The sequence below is a fragment of the Indicator indicator genome, chromosome Z (genome assembly GCF_027791375.1).
Source record: "Indicator indicator isolate 239-I01 chromosome Z, UM_Iind_1.1, whole genome shotgun sequence".
Classification (NCBI taxonomy): Eukaryota; Metazoa; Chordata; class Aves; order Piciformes; family Indicatoridae; genus Indicator; species Indicator indicator.
In genome coordinates this window covers 16736859-16749751 of record NC_072053.1, presented here as the reverse complement: position 1 = coordinate 16749751, position 12893 = coordinate 16736859, and the positions used below count along the sequence as shown (strand labels likewise).

General features: G+C 40.1%; 1 protein-coding gene across 32 annotated transcripts in view; it reads right to left on the bottom strand.

Annotated features, from left to right (window-relative positions):
- The window catches only part of CELF4 (CUGBP Elav-like family member 4), a 745900-nt gene that overhangs the window by 109335 nt on the left and 623672 nt on the right, over positions 1-12893 (bottom strand). The gene's annotated exons all lie outside the window — the stretch shown is intronic.

Below are 12893 nucleotides of genomic sequence, written 5' to 3'. Positions count from 1 at the left end.
CCAGGAAAGCATCTCTCCTGCAGCTCTGAAATGGCTATGTGTCAAATGTTCCACGAGGCAACTTCTGCAGGGTCATATGATGGCCCACACGCTCTCACCCCCCGGGAAACACTTGGCCCTTATTCTGAAGTCATTGGGGCAAAACCTGTCTGCCTTTTTTCCTCATGGGCATTTAAGTAAAACTGAGGTGACGCTCAGTTTTACTGTGAAAGTTAGGATACGCCCTTCTTCCTTGCAAATTCTTGGCTGAAGGAGTCAGTCATGTGGGTAGCAAGCCCTAAGGACAGAAGCTGATGAAAATCATTCAAAGCCAAATTCTGCCTTGGGCTTTGAACCATAAGCTTTCTCGAACATGTGCAGTTTTGGGTTTCTAGTCTTCCAAAGATGACACAATTCACTTTTCATTTTAACATAAACTTAGTTTCAAATCCACCTCTCAGCTGTGCCTGCAGGGAGTTCCCAGCTGAGGCCAGTAGCAGATGTGTGCGCACATTCAAAAGCAGGACGTGTCCCTGAGCTCTCTCACACACACTATCCCTTTGGGGATGCCCTTCAACTGCTGGGCATCACATAGGCTCCTTGAACACAGTGCATTCCATTTTTACCATTTTTCCTGGCAGTATATTTAGGAGTAAGGGTGAGAGAGAAGAAAGAGAAAAACGGCAAGAGAAGCCTCCAAAGTCAGGTGAGAGATGTCTGCAAGCTTTGTACAAAACATCATGTGATTCCTTCCCTGCTATTTCTTCCCCAGGTTTGAAAGATGCCCTGAGGTATGTTGCCATATTTGCATAGATTTACTTGTAAAGGGAAAATTCTGCTACTGTGCATATCCCTGTTGATTGCCACATTGTTATGGGCACTTCGGGAGTCCACACAGAAATCAAAGAATGAGAAAAAAAATTTAAAAAAAGGAAAAAACCTGCAAACAACAAAAGCCATATTGCATTTCCCAGGAAGCCCTGAAATAAGGATGCCTCAGAGAAGAGGCACAGGAGTAAAGCTGACAGACAAATACAACTCTTGAAGTAGTAGAAAACCTCAGACTTGTATCCTATTCTAATTGCCATATTTGTTTACAAGTGTATCTGCTTGTGCAGAACCTTCCAAACACTTTAGCATCATGTCATTTTAGTGTAAATACCAATCGTGAAAAGCAGCTTGAAAAGTGAACAGGAGAAGAGAAATAGAAAACAAAATAAATATCCTCCCTCTGAAAAAAAAAAAAAAAACAAAACCAAAACCCAACCAAAAACCACAACACACAAAGCACCCTAAACAACCCCCCAAAGAAACAAGCAAACCCCCCCTATCTTATCTCCCAACAAAACATGACAAATTTCCATCCTTAAGAGAAGAGTAATATTCTTGCTCTGAGCTGACATGGTTCTGAGGAAGCATGGGTGCAGCCTGTGATCCATATAACATGCCTTGTTCTCTAGCTGTTGGAAACTGCTTCATCTAGATTGCTCACAGATTGGCAAAGGTATCACAGGAAATTCTGAAAACTTCATGCACTCTGTCTTGTGATCCTCACTTGTGACTGTAGGTGACTTTAACTCTGGAGAATGAAACCAGTTCACTTCTACATCCACCCAGTCTTGCTTGGGAGGTTCCTCAGTGCTGCAAGTCTTTCGCAATCACTCATACAACAACTGAACTCATGCAGTTAACAGCTCTGCAATGTTTAAACCATCACTAATTTGAGATTCCACCTTAGTTAGCAACTTCTGGTAAGTATCATCATCCTGTGCATCCCAGATAATAGCTCTTCTCTCTGAAGCTGCCATGTTATACTACCCTTTAGCTGGCAGCATTTTGGAAACTGCAAAGAGATTGTACAAGTTTCCTGTCTTGAGATTCTTTAACCAATTTCTACCTTCTGCAGTGACAAATGGTCCTGTGTAAGCAATAAGAAAGGTCAGTGATGTAAAAATCATCATCTCAACCATCTCCAAGAACTAAAAAATAACAGGACAACTCATGGAAGAAAAAAAACATTGAAAAATATTGATACAAAAAAAGTACCTCTGGCTCAAGGAGCTGTCAATTGCAGGAAGCTAGGAAAATATTGCTCTTGTAATTTTCCCTCCTTTTTTATGACTAACTACTGTAGGAGATGGGATATGTGTGAGAATGACTGTTACTCTTCCAACTCTAATTCTAAGTAGGCTATTTCATTATATTCCTATATTCCCTGGAAAGAATGAACCCATGTTGTTGAGAATGGAGGACTACTGCAGCACTCCATGGAGAACTGTCCTCATAAGAATATTTCACCATGGCAAATTTGTAGCTGCCTTTTGTGACTGTCTTTTCTCACCTTTCCATGAGCTGGGAACAGGAATGGGCCATACAATTGTTGGGCTAAGTCAGGTGCAAGACAAGGCTGGTCCCAGGATTGAAGTTGGAGAAGAGAAGTGGTGGATGAAAACAGAATTTTATTTCTGACTTCCTTCACCCAACACCCAACAGTTGTTCAGAAAGTTTCCATGGATGGCATTTCCAGAGAAAGCACCAAGCATTTAGACCAACACAAAGTATGTTTGCTTTCCCAGAAAAAATCTGGAGGTTTACTTGGCTGTAAAAAAAGAAAACTAAAAAAACAAAGTGCTTTTCAGATGGAAGTGGAAAACAAATAACTGGTTTTGTATGAATCTTTAGGATGTGCAGAAAAAACCATGTTTTACAACCAGGTCTATTTGCATCATATGTCTGTGAAGAGGAAGGTTGCTGCATGTTTGGAAAAAGCACTTTGTTGAATCATTAGTGTCAGCATTCTAATCTGGATTTGTACCAGAATGTGCTCAAATACCGTCAGACAATCAGGAATTTCTCTATGTGATCACTAAACTCTACACTCTTTTAATTAACAGAAATTATATTAGAGCTACTTATCACCCATCTCTAAGGACTAGAAACACCTTGCTTTCAAAGCCCTCAAAATTTTCACCAGATTCTTGAGCACCAGCTAACACTGAATTTTTTTAGACGCACTGGATATAAGGATGCTATCAGAAAGAAGGAGCTGGCCTCATCACTCCCATACCCTCAAGCCCAGTCTTAACTGATGACAAAAAGCTGAAGCACAACATTTGCAAAGAGGAAGGTGGCTTAACTCAGCAAGGGGAGCCAAAAGATGAACAGATAGAGCTGGAGGTGTTTGGACTGATGTTGGATTAGGGAACTGCATAGATGATACCTTACTTTTGAAGTCAATAGCTAGGTACAGACAGCACGGTAGACAATTACTAAGATAAGATACAGTTTTGCCAATGGTACATATGTATGTCAAGCAGAACAAATGAAATCCTTGACAGCCTCTTATAGGATACCAGTTCAATTTAAAGTGCATGGTAGAAGGATGAGAGCAGTAGGCACAGGTTAAGATAAATCTTGCCATTTTGCTGTATTTTCCCAGATAATTTATTCAGTCTTTTTATTTATTTTTTCATACCAAGGAAGTTTCTGTGCTCCTTCAATAATAAATCTGGGCAGGCAGTTGACATAAAAATGAGGATTGACAAATTGTTTCTGCATTTTATGAAGAGGTTTTTTCACTCTAAGGAACAACAGGCAATTTGCTGGTGTCAAAAGCATTTGTAATTTGATATTAATTTATACTAATTTGATATTAATTTGCACTGAGGATATACCCCCTTGAAAAATGCAACTGTTAGAGCAAAAGATTAACCTCACAGAGCAGCTCAAAAACCCAAAGCAGAGGCTCACAGAACAGAGAAGTTCCATGGTCTAAACGGACAAGGACAGCAGAGACAATCAGTTTATTTAAAATCTCTTCTGTTTCAAACTTTTCTTTTCCACTGACTTCAACTGGAGAGATCTAGGAAAGAATTACTAGGCTTACTATCAATGAAATCACTCCAGATTCATTATGGGAGAAAGTTGCTTCCGTGCTCTGAGATTACTGTAACACAAGACAGGGTCTAAAAGCAATACCCTAGCTGCTAGCTATCACTCCATGGATTTCATTAAACACAAACTTAGCTAGCTCAGTCATAACCTTCAATTAATCACCTGTGCTTATATATCCACTCATTTAAAGTACCACTACAGAAATGACTCCATTTTTCTGATGTGTAGGAGTTGTTGAGCTCTGTACCAAAGTGATGATAGTTAAAGAGAAACTGGGTGTTATTTTTCATTTTTATCTCCTACGACCATTATGTACATCTGCGGACTTGCTATTTCACAGTGTCATTTTCTACTCCCATTCTAAGAGTGCCTTGAAGAAACCTCTGCAACTTTTCTTTGCCCTGTTCTTTTTGGGAAGAAGTTAGAGTCTGAAGTATTTTAAATGGAATACATGACTGCCTTTGCTTGGATGAAAAACAACTCTAATTTAGCTCCTTCCAGATAAAGTGCTTTTGCTTTGGTTTTCCATTTCCCCCTCAACAACCATTAACTCAATGTCATGGAAAACTGAGTGAATAGAAGGGGAGACTGGAACTCTCAGCTCCAGTTGAGCTACTCGGCACCAGCCATGGCCGTTCTGTGACACCGAAGCTTCAAGCATCATGCTCAAGAAGTTGTACTAAATGAAGATAAGAGAGAAGACCTGCTGATTTCAGTAATCAGCTGTGGCTTAGAAAAGATGTCCCAAGTGTCAAATGTTGAAACCTCACTCTAACGTTTAATTTCATGTTTAATTTTTAAAATTTGATTTGATCATTACCATAAACATTAAACAATATTTCCTGTTTAAATATGAATAGGCTGCATTATTTGATTGAAATGAGTGTTCAGATGGCTAATGTGTTCTATTATGGCCATAGAATTTTACTGTTATTCCCCTCCAGCTGCTGCTCTTCTAGGGAACTCAAAAAGATTCAGTTTTTGATAGGACAGGCTTTATCCAATGCTGAGGTGTGGTAGACAAGCTTTCCAAGAAGAGTCTTTCCCAGCCTGGAGATACTGTGTCTGGTACTTTTCTAACACTGGCAAGATGCGGTTATAGTTTAATGTCCGTACTGGCACCTCTGAAAGGCTCTTCACAGCCTGTGTCCCCCTTAACTAATATCTCTCATTTGCTACCAAAATCTCCCATCTTTGGTTATCCTGTGATAACAATATCTCTCAGTCAGTAATTGAATTTTTCAGACAATTACCTCATTGTTTTCTCTCATTCTGCCCATTCATGCATAGTAGGATGTTCCCTGAAATTTCTCCAAAACCTGTCCCCTTGCTACAATGCTCATGTAGAACTTTGACAATGTTAAGATCATGATTGAGTTGAAAACATTTCTCATCCTGCTATAAAACTTGTCTCATTGTTTCCTCTAGTCTATTTTCAGGAGTTTTCTCTATCTTCTCTTTTACTATTCTTGTGTTAGAGGAGGTTTGGAGATGCATGTGCATTTCATTGTCCTCTGTAAAGGCACTAGGACGCTAGGAAAGTGCAAACTTTCCCCACAACAAGCATTTATTTCTTGCACTGTCTTAATTAGGATGAGGCAGAAAACAAGAATTCCATTTAGCAGAAAATGTTGAGTTTATATACATAATTTTTGTTCTAGAACATGACCTTTAAAAAAATACTTGGACTGACATCATCATTCTTTCCCCTTGAACACACATGAACACAGATATTAGGATCACTCAGTGGCACAGGTGTCTTCTATACCATCAGAGCATGGCTTGCATATAGGAACACTTGCTACCGCAAAAAGTCCAACCTGGACCTCAGAAATAAAATCCACTGCTTTTCTCTCCAAAGACTGAATCATCTAAAAATAACATTTTTGTCTGGATAATTTTCTCCCTCTAGACTAATTGTCATGTGGATAATAAGTATTTAAGAAATACGTTTTCCAGTAAGATGTTTCAATACAATCAGATCAAATTTTACTATCACAAAATAGTGTGTAGTGGACCAGGAAATCAGTAGCAACTCTTTTTGGTTAAGAAAAAAAGCATTTACAACTCTGTTAAGATGAAGGTAGAGTCTAGTTAACTCTTAAGAAGGATTGTAAAGAGAAAACACACCCTTACTCTAAGATCGCTATGAAACTCCATCAGATCAGATGAGCACACTTGTAGCAGGAGCCATAATTCTAAACACTCAACAGACAAGAAACAGCTAGTTACAGGTCTTAAACACTTCTTTTAAAGGGGTTTTCATAATTTCTTTAACAAAATGGAAAAACATATTAATGGAGGTATTCTCTAACTTTTGTCATCTAGGAATTTACTTAGAACTAGCTGGCCAGATTCTACAGGAAATGTGGAGACATACAGGTGAACCTCCATAAAGTGATTCATCCTCCCCTATCTTAGGACAGAATAAGTGGCCCTATGGGGAGTACCCTGCTGCTTCTTTACTGATTGCTGAAGTATCTCAGATGAACAGCTAACCTTCATAAGAAGAAAGTCATTGGAGATGAGCATACTCCCCACCAAATGACTTGCCCCCAACAAATCAGTAAAAATAAGAGCAGACTCCCATTCTTATTTCCAGAACTGTAATTTGCTGTCTGACCAGCAGTGATCTCTGCATTGGCAATACTTTTTCCTGTGAAAAACCCCCACAGTCTAAAACATTTCCAATGGTGTATGTTGCAGCATTTTGTTGTTAATATCATCATCATTTCATTGTTTTGAGTTCTTATAAAATATTTGTGTATTTTGATACATCTGAATTTGCTTTATCCAGAGACATAAGGAAGTTTGGATTGATGAGAATGAAGACAGTAGTGTCAGACAACACTGTGAGGATGGCTTACAGTAATCAGAAATATAAAAGAATTCTTAGGTTATGTGTCCTTCTGATAATATGGGACATCTTCCCACTGAACACTCAAAATCATTTTGCATATCCTCGTTTTAAGAAGTCCAAATAGGAAATTACACGCCCTCTGTTTGGGCCTTTCATTCATAATCTAAGTCACAATGAGAGCTTTCTTCCTTAAACATTGTATAAGTTGTATAAATACTGCTGAGCATGACAACCTTAAAGTTCTTTTTCCAACCTAAATGAAACTGTGATTCTATGAAATTTCCCTTTATATGGATGTTGCACATAAAATAGGATTATTACTACTTCTTGGGAGAGTTTAATTACAAACCTCTAAATTATTGCTGAAGTTTGGGTGCGCACATAAGCCCCATACAAGTTTGCCAGCCATGAAAATGACATGTTCTTAGGGAACAGAAGATCCTTGAAGCAAAACCAACATGCCAGGCTAAGTATGTGAAGGTACTGTATACTACTAATAAATAGATGCAATCTAACACACAAAGCCAAACCTAAGACCAGTCAGAACTGAGACCATCTAAAGCAACTAAGCAACTTTTTCCCAGATGCTTAGAGATGGCTGTAACTGCTGACAGGAAAGAGCTAGCCCAGAATTTCAAGCCCCATTTAAACTCTCTCCTCAAAAGAGACCAAATCGAAAAAGAAATTTGGTGCTAGCTGGTTCCCTTAAAATGTTAGGCCACAATGTTTAGCTACAGGCTGGGGTCAGAGTGGCTGGAGAGCAGCCAGGTGGAAAGGGACCTGGGGGTACTGGTCGACAGCCGCCTGAACATGAGCCAACAGTGTGCCCAGGTGGCCAAGAGAGCCAATGGCATCCTGGCCTGGATTAGGAATAGAGTGGTCAGCAGGAGCAGGGAGGTCATTGTACCCCTGTACACAGCACTGGTTAGGCCACACCTTGAGTACTGTGTCTAGTTCTGGGCCCCTCAGTTTAGGAAAGATGTTGAATTGCTGGAGCATGTGCAGAGAAGGGCAACGAGGCTGGTGAGAGGCCTTGAGCACAAGCCCTATGAGGAGAGGCTGAGGGAGCTGGGACTGTTTAGCCTGGAGAAGAGGAGGCACATGGGTGACCTCATTGCTGTCTACAACTACCTGAAGGGAGGTTGTAGCCAGGAGGGGGTTGGTCTCTTCTCCCAGGTAACCAGCAGCAGAACAAGAGGACACAGTCTCAAGTTGCGCCAGGGGAGGTTTAGGCTGGAGGTGAGGAGAAAGTTCTTCACAGAGAGAGTGGTTGGCCATTGGAATGTGCTGCCCAGGGAGGTGGTGGAGTCACCTTCCCTGGAGGTGTTCAAGAGGGGATTGGAGGTGGCACTTGGTGCCATGGTTTAGATAGTCATGAGGTGTAGGGTGACAGGTTGGACTCAATGATCCTTGAGGTCTCTTCCAACCTTCTTGATTCTATGATTCTATGATATAAAGAAGGTATCTATCCGTAAACCTATGGGCTCCTTGAACAAGATGTGGTCTCTCTAATAATTGTTGTTACAGTGCTGACGTGGTAGGGCCAAATGGGCCCAGCACAAACCCAGGCAGGCCCTGATGTATCTAGACATAGTCCCCCTCTTCCTCCTCCCTCTGCAGGAGCTGGGGTAATGTGGCAAAAGGGACAAAAGAGAGGCCCCAACATGTCTGGGTAAACAAGTTTACTTCTGGGGTAAGACCTGTGTTTCTGCCTTTTATGGCCACAGCCAGGCAGAAGCCCTTTTCATTGGCTAAATATGTGCTGGCTTCAGTTGCCCTATTGGCCCAACTGAATCTCGGACAAGATATATATACAGGTGGATTTCTAGTCGCCTTGCCTTGCTTGAACCTGCATTGCCTGCTTGGACCTGCCTTGATTGAAGCTGCATCGAGTTGCATGGCTTCAAGTTGCCTTGCTTCGAGGTGCCCGGTCCAGAGCCTGGGATAAGAGCCATGAGTTTACACACAGCAAGCTAGAAAAGCCATGAGCTTAACAGCTGGAGCCAAACCTTGCTTCCCCTTGCAACTAGAATTTTGCCATGCCTCAGTTTACCCAGGAAAGCCAAGAGCCCCTCATGAATGCATCATATAGCCCACCACCCTGCTGAAGCCAGACCCGCCACGAGACCGCGTGGCATTTCTGCTGGCAACCAGCTGTGTCTGGCACATGAGAGCCCCCCCAAAGCGTCAACGGCTAATACACAGCACTCCCCACTTGGGTGGAATCAGCTGTGAGTAATTAATTTATTGCCTCCTTGTCTTAACAGTTCTTACTTAGTCTCCACCCACTGTGGCTGAGCGCCATTTCACTCCCGGGAATTCTGTCTTCCTAATATTCCTTCTGTTTTGCTTAAAATTATTAAAATTGTTATATTTGCCTTAATACTGTACATTCCCAATGTAAATATATATTCTAACTGTACATCAAAAGTACTTGATATGTTGTTTCCAATTTTTCATATTAATAAAAGTTATTAATATTTTTATTAATATGCATTTGCCATATTGTTTATAAATTCAATATATTCCTTAACAAGTGCTGACGTGGTTGCCTTAACATGAGAGACTGAACAAGAGAAAAATCATTGCAAGTCCTCTCCAGCAACAAGACAGAGTAGGCAGCCCACATGATTGTGCTGTTGCTGTCTCCTAGATAGATATTTACAATACGCACTTACACAGTACTCCACATTGACAAAAACAGACCTTAATTGTATTTGATAATCAAATCTGCTGCTCCACTCAGGTACTGTGCAGCTGGCAATTTAGAATGAATATAACAAATAGGTTCAGGTTTTTTTAGAGCTCTCCTTGATTTTCCCTTAAACCCAATGCAAAATACAGTAGGTATATATGACCCAGGAGGCATACCCAGAGCCAGGATGTTTGTATTAATAAAATAATACCAGAAATGGGATTATGTTAATGGAAATCAGTCTCACTTGCATTCTGAAAATGTCTTCTCTTCCATCTTATGAGCAATATTTGAAAAAGAATAGGTTTCTCTCTCCCCTCCTCTCTGCTTTCTCCCTGTGTCTATTACAAGGATTTTAATAGAAAGGCTTTCAAATTGTAACAGTCAGCAGCCCATGACAATCTTTATTTTTTCCCCCAATTGCTGGTTACCGTATTATTTGGTATAATTGTTGATGTCTGTCATCTAAATTATCTCATTCAAAAAGCTATCTTGCACACATACACACACATATCAAAAAGTAAAAATAACAATAATAATAATAATTAATAATAAAAAAAATCTAACAAACGTTCACTACCCAGACTCAACCCTGAGGGAAAAAAATACAACACAAAAGAGAAAATAATAATAGTAAAAAAGAGACCAGCTCTTCTAGCTAATTCATCTACCCAGTAAGTGTATGCCTGTGGTAGATCAGAGAAGCTTGATGGCAGGTGATGGGGGTCGGGGCTTTGCTCACACTCTGAAAGGATTTTGATGATTGCAATTACTCATCTACGCTTTGACACAGCACACAATGAAAGACTACAATTAGACAACTATTATTCCTAACTGGTGATACCAATGATGTCCATACAAATGCAGCTCACTTTGTTATTGCATTATTCATACTTGAGGTGCATTTGTGTATATGAGTTTGTGAAGAAAGAGGGGTGACAGTGGTTGTTTGTATTTGTGGAGCTGTATGAATTCACTGTACTTATGCACACTGTCCCTGTAAATCAATATTCAAACACACAGGCATGTGTATTTATTTTTTTTTCTGCCTGTATCTTCGGACTTGCACACAGGCAGGTGTGGCAGCATGCTTGAAACTGGCAGTGCGTTTCTCCAAGTCTTTTCTCAGAGCCCATAGAAGGAACTACACTGACATTTCTGGGCTTTAGATGAAGCTCCAGCTGGATATGTGGGAGACAGGGATGAAGTTTTCTGTCCTTATCTTATATCTTTTCATGCTCTTTAATTCTTACTACCATATTTTCTCTGCATTGCTGTGCTCTGAGAAGTAGTTTCTGAATATCATATTGTTCCAAAGAAGTTTTTTTTCTCTGCAGCAGGTTTTTAAACTGACAGTAGACTAAGGTCTAGACTAAGATTAGTAGACTAAGATTTTTAAACTGATGTTAAAATGGAAATTATTACTTCTGTTCAAGCAGCCACAAATCAGTGTTGTTGTCAAGCTCTTTAAACAGAGAGTCTGGGGGCTTCTACTGAATGGCTATCACATGTCACTGGAGACTTCAGAATATAACTAAATGTAGGAAATTATTATGAAATAATTAATTTCTAATAACTAATATTAGTAATAATAATAATAAAAAGTAATAGCTAGCAATAATATCTAAAGTCAATCTACTTTGGACTACAGCAGACTGGTTGGAAAAAGCAGGAAATAAGAAAATCTGTTTCATGTTAAAAGTATACTAAATCAGAACAAAAGCATCTGTGTAAAGTGGATTTTCAATTTATTTTATATTTTGGTAAAGGGAATTCTAGTCAAATATTTCCAAAAGGATTTAAATTGCCATTGGCACAGGGGCTCTGTGGGAGCAGAGCTGCAGGATACACTGCGACTGGGTTTAGACCATGTTCCTGACTTAGTTGTGTGCATAGCACTCCTCACTGTAGTTAAAAGCAAGAGTGTAACTGCATGTTAGGTTTATACAGCCCAACTTAAGCAAGGTAGAGAAGCAAAAGCAAGTTTGACCTAATTTTACATCAATCAGATTTTTAATCGATTTACTGTTGCATCAGCAGAAGGAAAACATTCATACAGCCCTGTGACATGCTTGTATTTCCTGACAGTAAATATTTATTCATGAACACTTTTGAACTGCATTGAGAATTCCTCCCAGGAAAGTCAGTGACAATGAATTGAAATGCAAGAATACCCACTGATGACCAAATCATAAAGCACAAAAATGATACAAACAAGAGTAATAATCCACTCCAGGTAATTACATCATTGTTAATGCAACACATAATCAATAGACCTTTGTTTGAAAGCATTTCTAGCTGCTTAGACGGAGAATTGAGTAACATCAGTAACCTCAAAAATGTTATGTCCTGAAACTAGCTACTATACGAGAATTTTTTGGAAACCATGAAATTTAAGAATCAGAAGGTCTTTTTCTGGTGGCAAATATTGCAAGTCTACAGATTTGTTTTCTTGGACAATTCAACGCTCAGTCTTTTCTTGCCCCAAAGTTGCACTTTGAGATTTATCAGCAGAAAATATAATATGGGATCCCAGGGAAGTGCTCAAGTGATCTCCTTGAGCTGTTGTACATGTTTCTGTAGTCCTTGTGGTTAGAGGAGACAGGCCAAGAGAAAGCAGGAAAAGTGGCACACAGGGAGCCGTGGCGAGAGACGGTGCAAGAAATTATAGTGTCTCATGCTGCTCCCAGAGCTCAAGGTCTCTAAGCCAGGAGTTTCCCCTCTGAGAAGGAAGAGAAGGAAGAAGAGACCTGGGATGAGATATCAGCACCATTTGTCTTTGCCTTTGTCTGTATGCTTTCCTTTCCTATTTCCTTTCATCAGACTGTTTCACCCAGGTATCCAGATGCAGAGCTTTTCTAACATGAATCCATTTGGTCTGAATTAAGTCAGTTCATTGTCATGAGTCTCTGGGACTTTCTTTTGGGAAGCTGGTGGTGTTAATAGCATGTCTGGATTCCCCAGCTTTTACAGTGGTCTCACTGGGTGGCAGATGACAGAGCTTGTCACCATTTGTAAATGTCAAGAGGGGAACAGGGAGGCCATGCATCATACTTCAGGGTCAGAGAAATGTACTTTGCCTCCTGCTGTCTAGTAAACTGTCCAGCTGCAGATGTCCCTGAGAATTGGTAAAGCAATGACAGCCCTACTTCAGGGCGGGTGGATACACAGCATAACGGAGAGGGTATTTGCAGGGATGCTTTTGCAACAGGATGGAAATAGAAGACTGGGGGTGCTGGCATTGGCTTGTTTTGTCAAAGCAGGAGGCATACTGTACACCACCATCCAATATCAAACATCATGCTTCCTACACTGTGTGTTTTTTAAGCTTACTTTTTAAATGCCTGTAGCAGAGCTCTGTAATACCTGTCTATCCCTCTAAAACGTAATGCATCATATTTTCAGTGCTGATGTCTAACTACATATGAAATACTTTCATTGAGTTCCTACTTGAAAAGAAGGAAA